At 34.2% G+C, this 13,927-nt stretch overlaps 1 long non-coding RNA gene across 1 annotated transcript; it reads left to right on the top strand.

The window, feature by feature from the left end:
- The first annotated feature begins 2,991 nt into the window (after positions 1 to 2,991).
- On the top strand, positions 2,992 to 13,639 carry LOC115439929. The gene is made up of 3 exons (XR_005113489.1): positions 2,992 to 3,201; positions 11,444 to 11,607; positions 11,934 to 13,639. It is a non-coding gene; the product is annotated as an uncharacterized LOC115439929 (long non-coding RNA).
- Positions 13,640 to 13,927: the final 288 nt, after the last annotated feature.

The raw sequence follows: 13,927 nt of genomic DNA, 5'->3' as shown, positions 1-13,927 counted from the left end.
CCTACTATGTAGCCTGAGCTGCCTTTATCATTTACACTAGCTTTTGCCCGCGGCTCCGCCCGCATTACAAAGTTTTTCGGGCTAAAGTATTCCGTTATAAAAGTCACGCTATATATTTTCCCGGGAGCCTATGTTCTTCCCAGGGTCTCAAACTGTCTCCATACCAAATTTCATTTTAATATGTTGGGTAGTTTTTGAGTTTAACACGTTCAGGCAGTCGGATGCAGCGGGGGACTTTTGTTTTTATAATATATTTTTGTAGAACTTTTAAGAGGAACAATCCCGTCATACATCATTGTTGCATAACTTTAACTTTTACGCAGCGCACGCAATGGAAGCTCTCAAAACGAATAAATTTTCCCCGTTTTTGCAACATGTTTCATTACTGCTTCGCTCCTATTGGTCATAGCTTGATGATATATAGTCTATAGCATTTCAAAAACAAAGTGCTATCCAACACAAAAATATTTTTTCAGTTGGATCTGATAGTTCCTGAGATTAGCCATTACTGCTCCGCTCCTATTGGTCATAGCGTGATGATATATAGCCCATAGCACTCTACGAACAAAGAACTATCCAACACAAAAATATTTTTCAGTTTGAACCGGTAGTTCCTGAGATTAGCCATTACTGCTCCGCTCCTATTGGTCATAGCCTGATAATATATAGCCTATAGCACTACACGAATAAAGAGCTATCCAACACAAAAAGAATTTTTCAGTTCGAACCGGTAGTTGCTGAGATTAGCCATTACTGGTCCGCTCCTATTGGTCATAGCGTGATGATATATAGCCTATAGCACTCCACGAACAAAGGGCTATCCAACGCAAAAAGAATTTTTCAATTTGGACCGGTAGTTCCTGAGATTAGCGCGTTCAAACAAACAAACAAACAAACAAACTCTTCAGCTTTATATAATAGTATAGATTATGCTTTGCTTTTTATAATTTAACTTCTAGCACAAAATTTCTGTAAATATTCGTTGTTATATAAGTAACTCTTAATTATAAGAATAGCAATGATGCAAGTATGTTTGCCTACGTGATTAATGAATTATTTGTTTCATTTAAGCGCCGCGCCGGCATGTAAATACGTTTCTGAAGAAACTACTTACACTAAGCACTATGTAACTTACAGTGGTATTTAGACATTTAGCGCCTGTCAGTTTCACATAAACTGTAGTTTCTCGACATTACAGCATTGTACTGGCTTATCTGGGTGGTATTACTGATTCCCATTCCTTACCTACCTTCCTTCAAGGCCTGTAACGCATCATTCCACTAGAACAGTGCGGGCGATTTTGCAAACGCACCAGGCGCGAATCCCCTTGTGCTAGCGCTTTGTATGCCATGAGGCCTGGTCGTTCCATATCATAAGACCACCACTGCTCTGGAATTTTGGGAATTCACCAATGGCACAGATACTTTAATATCTAGTAATACTCGTTTGTCGGCCTAAAAAAGTAAACAAACAAATCAGATCATATTTGCAAATCGCACGGAACTATTACTTGTAAGTTAATGTTCGCGCGAGCGCTTACAATACAATTATTAAATGACTAAGTATACAAACCATTTGTAAAACATGTAACCGGAACCTTTAGCGTGCAGAGCGCAATTGCTACTTGTTAATCAGATTGTACAGTATAGAGCTGTAGTCGTGGATTATTTCACGTTGCATCGGATGATGCAACCAAAGTGCTGCCAGCGTCATAGTGTCAATACATTTTAAGGTCGTTCCTCTAACCAGGTCATAGAACAACTTCTGGGAAAAGATTATACTATCGTATTTTATCCTGCGACGCCATGTCTATGGCTACTGGTGGGTCAGTAAACTTTTACGTTTTCAATAAGATGCATCATTGAGGTTAGTTTAAAACGGAAGATGAGGTATGGCTTCACTTCAGGGCAATTCCTTATCCGTGATCCTGAAAAGTAATCAATTAAAGTTTTAAAATGTTCACTAACATTTTGTATAACATTTATAAATGCTATTTTGCTATAATATGAATCTATTAGATCATTCATATTTTTCAAAAATGACGATTTACCAAACATCATCAAGGTAATTCCAATTAATGAATTCTCTATTAAGTAGTTCGGATTTCTTACAATAATTTACTTTGATCTCTAATCAAAGGAGTAACTAACTCTTATGATTATTACTTACTTATTATTATACATAACATAACATACCTACTTATTTATACTATGATCTAAGAAATTATGTTATTTATCATCGTGAAAAGGGCAATAACTTACACAAAGATACACGTGGCATTCCACAATGTCGAAGTTGCCATTGCACTTTTGTCATTACAATAAACATTTAGATGCGTATTATCCTCGTACATAATATCCTGATATCTAATGTCTAAAACCTTAACTACGGAGAAAATTACATTAAGTCCAATTCTTAAAAAAAAAAAAACTAAATTTGGAATTACTTCCAGTACTTATTTAGCTAGACAACAACCAAATTAATTACTAAATATCGATGTCTATTACAACTTAAACAGCACTAATTAATTAATTATTCATAATTAATAGTGCATAAAGCATTTTTGAAGGAATAACAGAGATTCGATCCCAAGTAAATGTTACATTTGCAACAATAACAAAGTAAGTGGTCGTTATATTGATTAGTTGACCGCGTGCGCGCATCAATGCTTTTCATTATCAATATAGGCTCGTCCATTCATTTGCACTGCAACAATAATATTAAACAATAAATTTTGTCGTATCGTTTACTACAATAAATGGCACGACCGCATCCAGTCCGCTGAAGCGGGGGCAAGGTCTTCGAAATAAGATCGGTCATATTCATAATGTATTATATTATGAGTGTATATTTGGGTATAAGTTAAGTATGAGATGATGTGTTGGATTTAATGACATTGTAAACCCCTTGGGCAAGCCTGTTGTGCCCGCCTGCGTCGCTAGAGGAGCTGTTTGGTCGTAACGACAGTGGGTGCGCGCGCCGCCGGTGGCAGCCGGCTCCGGCGGCGGGGCCCTCCAGCCAGCCTACTTATATCACAGCGGCCGCCAGCCGACGCCACTCCAACACGCTCCGCCGTTGCGCGCACCTTATGATTTTTCTTTCTGCCATTCAAGTATTTTGTTGACGATTAAGATGAAGCAAAGTTTGATTATATTGATTGTTCTGTGTGGTTTCATCGCTGCCATGGTTCCCCGGGATAGGGTAAGTAATTTACCTTACCTACTTATAATTCTACCTTCAGTTGTTAAACAATTAAATATCATTTAAAAATTGCTCATAATTTAATAGTTAAAAGATTTTATTTTTATTTCAAATCGTGAAATTTATACTGAAGTGTAAGTGTTTGAAATGTAGCACTTTTATAACTTTCTACGTGCTAAATTTAAATTGCCCTTAACGTACGGTAACGTTTGAAAATAGTTCATTGAATGGCATGAGGCTAATCATTGCTGATGTTTGCCTTGTTTATTTATTCACAGTAATATTGCGTCAATCTGCTGTTATGGGACTTTGTCATGTGATTTACTTCATCATTAGGATTCGACGCAGATCATTGATGCTTGAACAAAACATATTATAGTAAACACGCTCCAGTTTACGATTTAATTTATTGATGATTGATATGATGTAATTACGTGTCAATATATTTACTTAGTAATGTTTAGTTTACTTGCTCATCGTTTCGCTGAAGTATTTAAGAAAGTGAACTTGATGTCGCTTTGATGTCATGAAAACCATACACCCTCGTTTACACAATTAATACAATAAACTCTTAACAAAAAATTAAACCGCCTCCAAAATGCAAAATAAATTTAACACTACCTATATATTGGTTACCAATTTTAAAGTAAGTGACTAATAAAAATTGCTAGCCAAACTAGATAATACACGAATCAATACATATACTTACTAAAACAATGTTTATTTTAATTAGGCATCTACTTCAAAATTGGTAATGTTAAATTTATTTTTCATTTAAGTGGGATGCTGTGGTTTTTAGTGATTTTTAAAGGCAAATTTATTGACAAAATGTTTTTATTTTTTTGCTTTTTTCGTTAGTAAGAAATATACTGTCTCGATGGCGTAGTTGTGTTTCCAAACGCAGTACAACTATTGCGCTAAGTTGTCACTCTCCTAGCCCTGAAAACGGGAATAAGTGGGATGCTGTGGATATATTTATTTAAGAAGTAGATCCAACCAAACCCAACGCAAAAACACCACTGTAAAAGTCATAAAAAAAGAACATTCCAAACCATTTCAGTTAAAATGGAATGGATCGAAAGAGAATGGGTCTCAAATCTTATCTTACTTCGGACGCAAAGTTCGGTTATGGGCTATTCAGAACTCGGTTTGTTGAGATATAGTGATGAGTGTAATTAAAGCAAGCAAGCTAGTACCTTTTGTTAGTCACATTATTCATATTATACGAAATATATATTTATCGCATTGTTAATAATACAAACGTATTACTTATGTCTATTTTAAAATATCTATATTATGCTAATATTCACATTAAATGTGCAACTGAGGCCCGATCTCCCACTTTGTAATCGTCTTCAAAATAAGGAGGAGCTCTTCAACTAGAGTTGTATTTTTTTTAATGTTAACCTCGAACCTAAGTAAATTTTTAACCGAATCGGTTTTTTTTTATTTCATAGAATATGCTTCCAAATTGGTTCCATGGCTTTTTAGAAATAGTTTCAATAATTTGGTTTTAATTGAAAATCACTAGAATAAGTATGTAGTCTCAAGTAAAAGAAATTGCGAATTTTGCTTTCCTAAGGCTTTTTCAGTTGTGTTTTTGCGTTAAGATTGTTGATGCTACTTCTTACATACATACATACATACATACATATACCACTGTGCCTTTAGCCCTTCTCAGGGGTAGGCAGGGGTGTAACAATCAATCTATTTCTAACTAATAACACAAACAAGCGAAAAATAAAGTCATGTGACTAATTAAAATTGCTAGGTACCCTAAAAACATACATGAACAAATATACGAAAACAATGTTTAATTCTAATTGGACACCGATGTAAAAAATTGTAACCAATATCTATATAATATTCCTATATATAACTTATGTAATGTTAAATTTTTTGGTTTTTGAAGGCGGTATATTTTTTTTTTATTACTCATTATTAATTATGTCCATAAGTAACTTTATGATGAGTTACCTACACCGACAGCAAAAATGCAATCAATATTTTGTATTAATATGTCTAATGTTAACAGTGATGTGAGTTAGTGCTTTATAATTTTCCTTACCAGCATTGCTGTGACTCATGAGATTGCACTGATTGTAGTCGTCAGTCATCATAAAGGTTTTTATTTTATTCAAATATTACTGACAGCCTTTAGTCGGTGGGATATCCATCCAATATTATGTAAAAATATTAAAATAGAGTAATATAACACAATCTTTGGAGCCAAAGATCATAGCTCGCTAAAGCTGTGTAAAATTGTGATATTATTTATGAACCAACGGCGCGGCTACGCTCCTAATTCTTACGATGTAACATATTATTTGAACTTAGATTGAGAAAATCAGAAATTCTTGATTGAAAATGTTAAACATCATCATCATAATTACCAGTCATATGAAGTACACTGCTCAACATAGGGCTGCCTAAAGTTGTTAAATATAATCGAAGTTGTGATGCTAAGATAAGTGATCGGGATTTACTTCACGTTTTTTTATGTGGGAATTCTAACACTATCTGTCTCCCTTAACATTATCAACTCTAGGTTAACCGCAATATCTGCGCAAACCCAAAAAAATTTTTTTTTTTATTAATTGCGCTAATTTCTGTAGCGTTAATTCTAGTTGTGAATATTGTTTTATAAATAGGGAGCTACATCATCATTAAATTGGCTACTTTTGATCCCAGTGTAGACTTAGCAATTAATAATAGGGGTTTCTGAGGGGATGTAATAATATTGACCAATTTTCGTTTTCCAATTCATTTTGCGTACCCATTGATAGGGTTTTCCTCCCCATAAGGTAATTTCAGTTTTCTGGAAAGGTATTTAAAAAAAAAACAAATATAATAATTGAAATCGTTTCTTTTGCTAATAAAGTTTCCACAATAAATTCACTTCTCGCGCTTTTCTAATCAAATGAATGTCTTATTAGTTTCCTGAATAAAGTCATGCTTCTTGAATGGCGGAATTACAGCTTTGATGTGAAGCACTAAGGCTGCAGGTAGAATAACAGCCTGAAAAAGGTTGCAATCAGTTCAAATGAAAGGTTTGAGTAATGTTTCCACCTGCTGTAGGCACATACTTATCACGGGCGTAACCAGATTTTAGTATACTTAGTCTGGCCATAAATACTGTTACACTTAATTATAAAAAAATATTACATTTGAATTTCGAATCTGTCATTTTTATACGATTGTTCATTGTGTTTTCTCATTTTGGCGCCAATACATTGTAAAATATTTTGCGATATTAAAATGGTGTGGGGTGATAAAGAGAACCGAATCGCTGTGATAGCATTACACAAAGTAGGTATGGAGCCAAATGCAATTTTTAAAACTCTCCATACACTTGGTATTAGTAAAATGTTTGTGTACCGGGCTATTAATAGGTACAATGAGACCTCCTCTGTTTGTGACAGAAAAGATCTGGCCGTCCACGTAGTGTTCGTACGAAAAAGGTGGTCAAAGCAGTAAGGGAAAGAATTCGAAGAAATCCTGTCCGAAAGCAAAAGATTTTATCTCGGGAAATGAAGATAGCACCTAGAACCATGTCGCGTATTTTAAAAGATGACTTAGGACTTGCAGCCTATAAGAGACGCACTGGCCATTTCTTAACTGATAATTTAAAGAAGAATAGGGTGGTAAAATCGAAACAACTACTGAAGCGGTACGCAAAGGGAGGTCACAGAAAAATTTTGTTTACGGATGAGAAAATTTTTACAATTGAGCAACATTTTAACAAACAAAATGACCGTATTTATGCTCAAAGCTCTAAGGAAGCTTCCCAATTAGTCGACAGAGTGCAACGTGGACATTATCCGACTTCAGTGATGGTTTGGTGGGGTGTTAGCTATGAAGGAGTGACTGAGCCATATTTTTGTGAAAAAGGTATCAAAACATCGGCACAAGTGTATCAAGATACCATTCTTGAGAAGGTAGTTAAGCCCCTTAATATCACCATGTTCAATAACCAAGTATGGTCCTTCCAGCAAGACTCGGCGCCGGGTCATAAAGCTCGGTCCACGCAGTCTTGGTTGGAATCGAACGTTTCGGACTTCATCAGAGCTGAAGACTGGCCGTCGTCTAGTCCCGATCTTAATCCGCTGGATTATGATTTGTGGTCAGTTTTAGAGAGTACAGCTTGCTCTAAACGCCATGATAATTTGGAGTCCCTAAAACAATCTATACGATTGGCAGTGAAGAATTTTCCCATGGAAAGAGTGCGTGCTTCTATTGATAACTGGCCTCATCGTTTAAAGGACTGTATTGCAGCCAATGGAGACCACTTCGAATAAGCTTTTTATATTTTTAATTGTTTTATATTTATGTATTAAACTGACACACTGTAAAAGTAATAAATGTTATTTGCAGTTAACAATTTTCTTTTTTCTTTATTACAATATTTATGGCAAGACTAGGTATAGTAGGTTTGAGAGTAGGGCTAACACATAATTAACTCACTTGAGTTAATTATGTGTTAACCTACCTGGGTTTGAAGCACAATTTAAATATAATGCAATACTATTTCGATTCACCTCCACCTCCTCCTAGTTTGGTGTAATGACATAATGTTAGTCCTCGTTTTAAATCAGTTGCGAGGCCCTAGTTTAACGCTTGTACCTAAGTTACACAACCCATATTTTTAAACTGTACTCTTCTATTGTAATATACATTTGAGGCAAGTAGGTATTGGCCGCATAGTCGCTTAGTCTCTTTCTATACAGTGATAAATTTTGTGAATTGTTCATATATATTCACATAAAAGTTTACTTGTTGGTGTTTATAATTTTTTGTTTTGTTATTTACAATAACATATCGGTTTTCTAATTTATTTATTTATAATATATAAACGTACCGATTATTCATCTTAACACTGTGTTTTAAAAGATGATTTTGATACTACTATCGGTATAGTACCTAAGTTTAGTTAGCCACAAAATTCGTTCGGTAAATAAAAAAATTCAGGTCGCCTAAACACATAAGTTTAATTGAAACATTGTTTTGTCTTTGGGGAAGGGGATTTTGATGTCTTTTATTTTATTATTTTCCTATGTATCCTTTTATAACTATCACGGTCAAAATATAAAGTAATTAGAGACACAATTTGTATGTCTGTTATTAAACAGATGGATCAACCGAATTATTGATTGAGTACTTGATTGTTGACCGAAAAGTTTATTTTAACATTGTAGTGTTTACTAATAATTACTCGTACTTTATAGTTACCGTCTTTAAAGCCGCAATTTTCGATCTTTGGTGATAATGTTTATTATTCATGGAATATTTTTAGCACAATGTTAACAGAGGTAGAGATGAGTATGTCGTACTTTCATTTATTAAGGCAATATGAAAATTACCTTGTATATGACGATGACTAAATTAGAACTGGATCGTTTGAACTCATTTACATTGTAATCATGACACAATAGCCAATAATGACTTTAAAAGCTGTCAATCTTTGTCCGACCTGGGTGGGACACTGCCTATTTAAGGTGGTTTTACGCGATTATAAAATAGTCCAAGAGACGATAACATTGAACAACTATAAAAATGCCTGTATAGAAATTGTACTTATTTAATTTAAATTATTATGACAGTCACACTACCACAGCGTCAAGAAACGAGTGGAAGGAAAGAAAATGTTCAACAGCAATTTCACGTTATCTAAATATAATACTCACGTCTTCAGAATAACAAAAACATTACACAAGAGGTCAGACGTAGTTTTCCAGTTATTTACAAATTAATCGGCGCCATCTATTTATTACGCCGCAATTTGTGAAATTAAATACACGCGTGCGAGTACAGGTGGTCAACGAACCTGTAATCTGTGTAGCTTCCTGTTTACACGTTATGCGAACGCGTCTACGTTTCCACGTGATAATAGTTTTGGTTTCGTCATTCATTTGTGCATTCCGTTCATTCATGGTTTGTGCGTTGTGGTGCTCGCGGCGGGCGTGGCGCGCGGTGTCCGCGGTCGGCGCCGCTCCGAACGCGATGCGGTCGCTCGGATACGCTCAAGGGCGCACCGTTTACGATTCGTATGTCGTATGACATCTCATTTGCGATAATATCCCCTGACTGATAAGGGGGGCGTAGAATATTCTTATTTATGTACCAAATTTTAGGTTAATAGATTCTCTTAACATAATTAATTTTATTGTGTTCTATTTAATTATATGTATACCAGTAAAGAATATTTGAAAGTGAAATAGATATAGATAGCATTTTCTTTTTGTTTGTTTATTTGATGAATAGGTATTTATTGCCGTTAAGCGCATATAAGCTTTCAGGCTCTACCTAGAGCCTGAAAGTCTATAGAGGTTCAAGTTTATCTGAAGTAAGTAGTTAAATAGTTTTCTACGTGTATCTGAACATTACTAGCATATCACAAACTTTACTTGGCAAAAATATCTCGCACTACATTCACACTTTCTAATTTCTACTGCTAAGTATTTGTGAAAATTAAGATACTCCGTATTGCCCATAAAATATACAAAACAATCACGCGATATTAAATAATAGTCAGTTAACATCATAGAAGTGGCAGTACAGTCCAGTGATAACATCTTACTCGTGATTACAACTGGAATAATGTAAACAAGTTCTGGGAGGCACTGGTTTAGTGAGTAATCCAGTTCAGTAACATGAATAGAGGCTTAATTTGTAAATAATATACCAATTGGAATAGTAGACAACATTCAGTAAATTAATATAAACGGGACAGTACTGCTTACCTATACTGTAATTGAAATGAGATTAATATAATAACAGTATCAGCCCTGTAGTATATATTTTCTCACTGCTGGGCACGGGCCTTCTCTTCTATTGAGTGGGTTTAGGTCTTAGTCCACCATGCTGGTCTAGTGCGAATTCGCAGACTTCACATACCCTCAACATTTTTATAAAGAATAACTCAACTATTCAGGTTTCTTCACAATGTTTTCCTCCACTGTCGTAGCAAGTTGTAAGTCGCAAAGAATACATACAGAATTTTAGAAAAGTCAGAGGCGCGCCCCTGTGTTTTGGATCTGCGTACATTCGTCGCGGCAGTAAATTTCACTCCCACCTAGCTATCGCCGCAGCTATCACAATGCTACTGATATAATGTAAACCAGCTATCAAATCTTTATTTTATATAGCCTGCATTAGTATTGATATACATTGGTAAACTTAATAATAGGTATATCTATTATACTTTAGCATATCAGAATGGCCACAAAGGTCCCTACATATTTTTTTTGCAAAAATAAAGAAAGTTAATGTAGGCCAATATAGAAACTATTAATTGGAAAATTTGTTTGCTATGTACCGTTTATTTGGACTGTGTTTAGTGAATTCTATCAAAAAGGCCGGCATAGGTACTACACACATGCTTGAGGTTGGTTTTATTTATCGGTGCATAACTTATCGAAACCTTGAATACGAGTTGACGCTCGATGCATTTCTTGTAAATAATGTTTACACATAAAGATATGGTCACAAAACTTCATATATCTATCTATATACTATGTAGGATGTACATAGTAATTAATAGTGTGCGCTGCATAATACTGACGCACTGGTAAGCGTGGACGATAACTTACTTGCCCTTTGTGACAATATACTATGTATCTTGACACGATAAAAAATGAGTTAGGTAAGTGCTTTATGGTGCGCATTATTTTTCTATTTGCATTAAAATCTTGAAAGGCAATAATTACACTACTTACCATATTTTTTAGATGAACTTAAAAATGTAACAATTATCAGAAAGTTAATTCTGGCGTTTCAATATACACTTTCTAAAACACCAGTAGACATAATGCAAACCAAAACAACAAAAAGACTTGCCAGAAAAGTCGTTTTTTATTGTTAAAACGAGTATTAAGTAAAGTTTGTACACGGACGTTGGTAAAAACAAAAATCAAATTGGGAAGGTTCAAGTTAGTTGCAATATTATAGTTGCTTTAGTATAGGTCATTATCAGAATCACTACTCGTATATGTGTAAAAATTTAGGTAATAACTTAAAAATATAAATAATCGTGAAAGTATATCTACGTGACCTAGATCTAGATAGCTAGTGCCATCAGCCAGGAGTGCTTTGGCTATACTCTGTTCTCCACGATACCTGTATAAATGAGAAACAAGCAAACTATGCATATATCTTATTATTGTACGTTAAAGGTAACTTTTTTAATTAGGCAAAATTCTAGTAAAGAAATTGTTCACTTATACATGTTGTTTTGTTTTAACAGCGAGCTGTTAACACAGAAGATGAGGAGTTGTTCAAATCGCAATCAAGCACGACTGCATCTGAGACCGCTAATCAGCCCATGATCTGCGCGAAGCAGACTCCCTGCGCCTGGTCTATCTACAAACCTATAAGCAAATATATTGAAATGAATATTACAAATACATAGTAAGTATAAATATTTTAGGGTGTGTTATTTAACAACGTGATTTCTATTAATCAATGATAAAGTGAGAGTCACATCATGTCTGGATTAAATAACATCACGAAAATATTTTTACTAGCGTAATTTTAGTCTTATAATTTCATTATAATGAATAGACAGTGCATAGATACTTATATTTTTGAAGTTTTTGTGCCGACCTATAATGCATACATTCTTCCTCTGTTGACTTTTTGGACTTTACTGCATTAACACATGCAATGAATGACTGCCTTCCTATGATAAAACATTATAGGATATATACCTAATAAAACGCATTTTTAATTTTCAGTTGCATCTGTTCAGCGACCGAAAACTGTATTATTACATATGACGATTCAACAATAAACGCATACATACATTACTGTAGGCCCGCCAATCACAAAGAGGACATAGATCAGAGTTAGCAAGTGACTCACACGCCCCAAACGCTACTAGCAAGCTGAGAAGGCTTGTTCACACCCACCGCATTGTCAATCAGCTAATAACGGCACCGACGCCGCGACGACTCCGCATCGGAAGACTGTTCAAATTTAAACGATTGCACCGTCATGTATTGATGGTCATGAAACATGGTAACTTCAATAGCTTCCATTCTGTATGTATAAAGTAACTGCGTTTAATTTGCTGTATGCAGGATTGTTTAACATAAAATACCAAACACATTTGGAATATTCCACCTTAATATTTTTTTTATTAATAGCTTAGATGTAAGTGGAAAATTCTTGCTGACAATGTGTTTCCTTTGAAATAATATAACATTTTCACTCGTAAGATTTTTTGTAAAATTGTAGTTCGGTTTGTCGCAAATATTCTATTGGATAATTTGTTATTTAAGTATTGATTCCGATTTTAATTTATTTTCTGTGTAATGCCTACAGTTACTTGCGTCTGACCACGATTGAAGTTTTGGCGCGGTTACACTTAACATTTACTTAATTTTAAATATAATTATATAATATGTATGTGAATGTAGAATGTGCTTTATTCATCTAAGTTTTAGTTTCCTACTGTCTACAATCTGTTTTAATTGCGTACTCGTTTAGATGTTTTAAATTAGCATACGGTTGGATCACATCCGAAAAAGAGGGAGTTGATAGTCTGTTTGCTTTATGCTTATGACTTGCTACGATATCATCATCTAAAGCAGTCCAAGCTAAGGTCCACAGGTTCGTTCGGACTACTCTATGTATCTACCGATATTGCAAAGGCAACAATGCGATGTCACAAATATTTAACCATTCTGATACTTTATTTATGTTATATTGTAGAAAGCAATCTGACAGTGAAAACAAAAGTACTTATTAAACCTTGATACTTATTACGTGGTTAATTTATCTAAGTGATTGCTTTTTGCGCTGATCTAGAGTAGCCAGTGATTAGTAACGTGAACCATTTACTTTTTATTTTGAGCATATTTTGTGGCTAAAAATGATAGTTTTCTACTCTGATAATACACAAGCAATATAAATACATTAATCATGACAATTATTGTGTAGGTATGTTTATCGATATGCTTGTCCAAAAGTAACATTTACAAATGATAAAACATTACTAGAGTGAAGTCACAGTGGAGTCGACACAGAGCAGTACATGATAATTTTGTATTCTGTACTTTATGTATATCTCTGAATAATGAAATAGCAAAAATAAATAAATTAATGGCATAATAAGATGATTTTAAATAACTGTTTCTCCCCAAAATGATTTTATTTCACCATTATGCTGCTTAGTGTTTATTAGCTATGACTGGCCTAAGCTCTCTGCTACTGTTCCAGCAATTATTGTTTCTCTTCTATTAAACTACAAGATGAATAAGCACGCCATTTTTAAAGTTCCTATTTTAATTTTTTAATTATTTATAATTGTAATTATTAAGTGATTGTAGTTTTTTTAAACGTAGCTAGTTCATGACATAATAAACATATTATTGTATTATTAGCTTATATGAAATATTTTTTTAAAATGTAGTATTTGAGTAAATAAACAGTTTGCAAATACTTGGTGAATTATTTTTTATTACTCATCGTATTTATCGAAGTATGTAAACTAGTGTGCCAAAAATGAGATATTCATAACTCTTTCATAAAATATATATTTGATCCCCTTATCCTATCTTAAGAAACCCTCTCTCTCTCTCTGGAGCAAAAATATGTATGGGCTGTAGAATATTCGCAGGAAAATTTGATCTTAAATGTGAAACCAATAAAGTCTTTGCGATAAGTCCATGGGTTCAGGTCAGGAGTAAAATGATCTGTAACAAAATCAGCATAATCTTGAAGCTTA

The sequence above is a fragment of the Manduca sexta genome, unplaced genomic scaffold (assembly GCF_014839805.1).
Source record: "Manduca sexta isolate Smith_Timp_Sample1 unplaced genomic scaffold, JHU_Msex_v1.0 HiC_scaffold_1646, whole genome shotgun sequence".
Classification (NCBI taxonomy): Eukaryota; Metazoa; Arthropoda; class Insecta; order Lepidoptera; family Sphingidae; genus Manduca; species Manduca sexta.
This window is presented reverse-complemented; position numbering and strand designations above follow the sequence as displayed.